This window comes from Gracilinanus agilis, chromosome 4, assembly GCF_016433145.1.
Source record: "Gracilinanus agilis isolate LMUSP501 chromosome 4, AgileGrace, whole genome shotgun sequence".
NCBI lineage: Eukaryota > Metazoa > Chordata > Mammalia > Didelphimorphia > Didelphidae > Gracilinanus > Gracilinanus agilis.
Genome location: NC_058133.1, coordinates 357,952,855 through 357,959,024, shown reverse-complemented (window position 1 = coordinate 357,959,024; position 6,170 = coordinate 357,952,855).

Below are 6,170 nucleotides of genomic sequence, written 5' to 3'. Positions count from 1 at the left end.
TACCCTCAGTAGAACCCCTCTACTTTGTGAGGTAGCCCATTTCAACTTTGGATACTTCTCATTATTAGGAGGAGCTAGATTACTCGGTGCATAGAGTGCTGGACCTAGAGTCAGGAGGACCTGAATTCAAATCAGAACCTCACACACTATCTGTGTGATCTTGGGCAAGCCACTTAACCCTGTTTGCCTCAACTTCTTCTTCTGCAAAATGAATGGGGAAATGAAATAGAAAACCATTCCAGTATCTTTGCCAAGAAAACCCCAAATGGGGAGTCTGAATAACAACAAAATTAATAATTGTTTATCCTGACATGACGTTTAGATTAGATTCTCTGCAGCTTTTGCCTACTACCTTAAATTTTCCTCACTGAGAGTAAGAACAATAAATCTGACCTATCATCTACATAACAGTCATTCATACACTTGAAGATGGCTACTAGGACTTAGGATGCAGCATGGTATACCAGATATTGAATTCTATTTATGGGTATGTATAGTTATCTATGGGTAAATTACTTAACTTTTCAGATTCATTTTTCCCATCTTTGAAACAGGGATAAATATTCTTGTACTATTTACTTTACAAGGCTGTTGCAAGAGAAATAATTGGTAAAACTTAAAGTGCATTATAAATGTAGATTATAATAATGTTATTTCCCTCCTTCCAACTCCTCCAATCTTTTCTGCTTAAGGATGATAATTCCCAGTTCCTTTAACAGATATTTTTATAACACATTCTATAGTTCTCTATTCTATTCACCCTCTTATAATTGCTTTTTAGATTATCTATGCTCTTCTTAAAATGTGATTCCTTGAAATGAACATAATTATTTTGATAAGCCTGACTAGGGCAGAATAAAATGCAAATTTTACCTTTTTTGCTCTGAAAATAATGCCCAAGTTAGAATTAGTATTTTTTGGCTGCTAAATACTACTATTAACTCATATTGATCTTGCAGTTTGATAAAACTTCCAGGTATTTTTTAAAAGAAAAATAACTCATATTAAATCATGTTTTCCCTATTCTTACTTGTAAAGTTGAGTTTTTGAACCCAATATACAAATTTACATTTGTCTTTATTAATCTTATTTAATATAGGCTATTGTTGTAGCTGGTTGATATTCTTATAGATTCCATCTCTGACATCCAGAATATTACCTTTTCCACTAAGGTTCTCCATTTGCAAACATGACAAGCATTTCAGCTATTCCATCTTTGAAGTGATTGATAAAAATGGTAAACAAGGCCAAAGAAAGATCCTTGGGGCCATTAATTAGAAGAGACCTCCTTCAAAGTTGACATTGAGTCTTTAATGACTAATTTGGGATTGGCCTTACAACCAGTCCCAAATCTACCTAACCGTTCTTACCATCTAGCTTATATCTCTCCATATTGTCTACAAAGATAGCAGGGCTGATTTTTTTCAAATGCTTTGCTTAAAACTAAGAATTCTGTTTAGTCAGCATTCTGCAGAATTATTGTTCTAGTTATCCCATAAAAAAATGAAATGAGTTTGTCTGGCATGACTTGTTCTTGATGAAGTCATTCTGACTTTTAGTGGCTACTGCTTCTCTTTTACTCATAAACTACTCTTTTTAATAGTGTGTTTCCAAATTTTTCCAGGAATAGAAGTAAAGTTAACTTGTATATATCACTTTTTTTTTAAAACTAGGGCAACATTCTCCCTTTTCCAGTTTTATAAGGACCTCTCCTGCTTTGAAAAATCACCAACAATGACTCCTATCAGTCAATAAACATTTATAAAGAATCTACTGTGTGTCACTATGATAATAGTTTCTAGTTCTCTTAGTACTGTAGGACAGTTGACTTGAATTCATTGAAAGCAGTTTGATGCTCTTTCTTCTTGAAGTTTTCTCACCATCTCTTCACTTATCTTGAGTTTCTATTCCTTGTTTGGAGTTTGAGGTTGCAGCAATTTTGACATATGTCAGAGGCCGGACTTCCCTAAACTTCATCAAGCATCTCACTATGGCTGCCATTCTGGCTCCTATAATCTAGTCCCTTTTTCTGGCTTTCATAGTGTGGCAAAATTTCTGTAGTCCTAGCTACTAATTGGGTAAATGCATAATTACATAAATCATTTTAATTGGGCCCTGATTCAAGGACCTGTTATAGGTTTATTTTTCCTTTACTTAGATTTTTTAGACATAAGACTTGGACATTTTATATTTCATCCATGTTATTTTTTCTCTTTTATTTGGTTTTTTTTGATATTTTTGATTTTCTTTTGCCAATTGATTCATGTATATATATCATAACTCAGCCATGCATCCCTGAGTGGTCCCTGTGTTATTATCCACCTTAGGGGGACTATGTTATTATTATGAACTTTGATTTGAATTTGAGTAATTATAGGATAAGAAACTTGCTACCTCCCAGAATCCAGAAAGTGAACCTGTCTGGAGAAGTGCCATGAAGATGCCTGCAGGGACCACACATTGCACCAGAGGATCCAAATTGAACTATGGTGGGGGGGGGGTGTTAAAAGCATTTGTTTTGAATGTATACTTATGCCAAAGGGGACTGCCTAAAATTGGTTTTTTGTCAGTGTAGCAATCATTGATTTTATTCTCTTTTCCTTTTATCCACAAATTATTGCAATTTTTAAGTTGATTATGTTTTTATGATCCATTGGGGAGACTGGTCTCCCCAAAGGATCATAGGGGGGTATGTATAAATGGAGATTTTGAACCTTTGGACTTCATCCCCCAGAAGTCACTTAGTATTTCTCCAAATTCTCTTTAATCTTTTTTGCACTTCCACATTTGCATGATCATGTTATTGTTTTATAAGTTCTGTAGCTCCTCCTTCCTGTCTTCCTTCATGAGTGCAGCTGAAGTTAGTTTAGCACATTTTCACTCTAGTTTTTTATGTTAGTTTATTATTAATAAAACTTTATAAAATATAATGTTTAGTTATTGAATATTAATTTTCTTCTTTACACTACAGTACCTGCCTAATGGGCTGTTTTGAGGATGAAATGAGATAATATGTAGAAAAAACTTTGTAAAATTTAAAATATTTTATAGATATCATCTATTATTATAAATGCTTAAAGAATTTTGTTTGTTGTTATCTTTCTTCAGTAGCCTTCCCTCTTTCTGGATTTTGCATAGGATCAAGTTAGTCTTCAGTATCAGTCTATTCTCAATTACTTGCTCTTGTTTCCACCTTCTTTTAGCTCTTAAAAAATCAGAATTGATTGAGGTAATAACAATAATAATAATTTTAAAATATCTTGGCCTCTTTATGTAGTTTCTTTTCTACCTCTTCGACAGAATAATTTCTGTGTTTGTCTTCAGAATTTTTCAGAACTTCTCATCCCTCTTGAGCTAACTTCTGCAAAATACTCTGGTTTGGTTTGATTTGAACTTTGGCAAATGAATTATTTGCTTCAAATTTTGGTTCAGTTTGATTTCTAGGCACTGGTATGCATCAATAATAAAGAGATCCCTGTGGTAAGACAAAAAGGCTTAAAGGAAGTATTTAATGTCAATGATTTATATTGCTCCCAGATTATGAAACTGAAGTATTATTTTTAAGGCAAGTCCAATAACAACCTATATAATCACTCAAGATGACTGGTTTTAAACCATTAAAAGTTATTTATGGTAGATTAAAACCCAACTGAGACTCCACAAATGACCTGATAAATTTAACTGGAAATGGAAAGTATTTCACAGCAACTGCTCACATCAGTTCAGCCAAGAAGATGATTACCTTGGGTATGGAGCAAGGCAGGGTATTCATTGTGATTGGTACTGAAAAATCATAAGCACTATATTTACTCACACAGTCTCCTATTTCCCTCTGATTTATTTCTTTCTAAAATGGATGGTGAGGGAATTATGTTAGCTTAGACCTTCAAGGAACAAGTTTGAAGCAGAAAAAAAATTGGGAAAATTATGCAGAGGAAAAATTTTTCTTAACTTTCCTCTCAGAGTAGGTGTATAGGACATACAAAAGGAGAGAGACAATAGATAAGGTCTGCAATAAAAAAAAAACCCCTTGGTTGATAATAAATGGAAAAAATATTATGACAACTGGCAAAATATTATGAAAACTGGCAAAGCCATTCACCATCCAGTGACATCCAGAGATAGAAAATCCTGGGTTCAAATTTGACCTCAGATACTTCCTACTTGTATGACCCCGAACAAGACACAACCCCAATTACCAAGCCTTTACTGTTCTTCTGCCTTGGAACTGATGCTTTAAGACAGAAGGTAAGGGTTAAAAAAAAAAAAAAGTGGGCTAAGTCTTCTACATCAAATAGATGCTTAATAAACAACTTCTTTGTACTGGGTTACTTATTAAATGAATCAATACAAATCTGATGCTAAAGAAACAAATAAATAAGCATCTAAAGGTGTTAGAGTTGCTAGAACAAAAGTTAAAGTAGAAATAAAACAAACAACAAGGTAGCACTAGTAGATAGGCTTGCTGGACCTGTTATCAGGAGACTCAGGTTTGAACTCTGCCTCAGTCACTTACAAACTTTGTGATCATGGGCAATGATACATGGAATAATTGTACTCCTTTTCTCCCAGAGTGGCCCTGAAGAAAAGCTCTTTGTAAACCTTGAAGTACTATAAAAAAGAAGAGTTGTTCTTATGTTGCTTCCACAAGTTGGAATAGTTTCACAAAAACCAGTTGGACACCTTACAGATCCGGCCATCTATTATGTTTAGATCACAATAAAGAAGGAGGAACAAGGAGATTTCACTCTCCCAACAAAGCAGTCAGTATGTGTAAGCTATGTGGTCAAGAAGCCTCTATGTCTAAAATTTGTTTACATCTTTTCTAACTTCAAATGACAAATAATCCCTTAGTTTTAATATACTTTTTACTTTTTTAAAGCATGTTTCATATTTATTTCATTTGATCCTGCCAACCACCTTGTGATATATGTTGCACAGCTATTATTTTTATTTAAAATCTCACATTAAAATCCAGAGGACATTTCTTGCAACAGTTCTTTTCCAAGTCCTAGTGTAAGTCTACTTCTTTTTTCTTCTTATAGATGAGGAAAGAATAACTTGTCCTGAATTATTTAATTAGTTAAGCTTCAGAGTCATAACTTATCTCATTTGATCTAAGCTTACAACAATCCTGGGAGATAATGTTAATACCAATATTAACAAAAATAGCTACCATTTATATAGTGTTTCCTAGATGCTGACATTGTGCTCTCATCAACTTTGGGAGATAGGTGCTATTATCCCTGTCTTGCAGATAAGGAAACTGAGGCCGACCGAAATGAAATTACTTGCCCAAGGTAGGAAGCATCTCAAGATAGATTTGAATTCCAGTCTTTCTGACTCTAAACCCAGCACTCTAACCACAGCTCTATCCACATTCCCTCAGGATAATTGTGAAGAATGCACTTTTAAAAGTTTTAAACATGTTTTATGTGAACTCTTTTTAAAAAAGTTATAAAATGTCTTGCTCATAGTCTATCCCAGGATCCCTTTAATTTAATGGATGAGGAAGCATAAATTGTGAGGAAAACCCGGAACGCACTACAGAAATATGTCGGTACTTTTATGCTTAGATCTGCAAGGAGTTAATGGGAAGGACTGCAGTGACTTACTGGAGCCCGAGGTGGGCACGGGCTTCTAAGGACAGAAGAAATGCAAATGCCAGAGGAAGGGTACGTGAGCAGTTTGCAGTCTAGATGGTCTTTTAGGCGAAAATGTACAGGGACCAGATGTAATTCACTCCTTCCGCTCTCTTCCTCCCACCACTCCAGTGAAGAAAAGGATGGAGGAAGAGCCGCGGGGGAAGGGGGGCGGGGCTTGGGACGAGGGGGTGGTGCCTTGAGTGGAAGTCGTGGTGGGCGGGGCGTAGCGTGTATTGGGCGGTGACCTCGTGGGGTCCCACCCCAGACCGGAGCGCACGGCTGCGCACGCCACGTCTGCCTAGCTTCAAGTGTGCGGGAGAGGGGCGGAGGAAGTGGGAAGGGGGGGGAGGGAAAAAAGTGTCCTCTCGCGAGAGCAGGCGACAGCGACGGCGGCGTGGCCGTGGGTGTAGCGTGGGGGGCGGCGGCGGTGGTATCGGCGGCGGTGGCGGTGGCGGCGGCGGATCTGCCCTAGCTACGCCACACGAAGCCTGGGGGGCTGGGAGCGAGACCAGAGCCGGTGCCGCG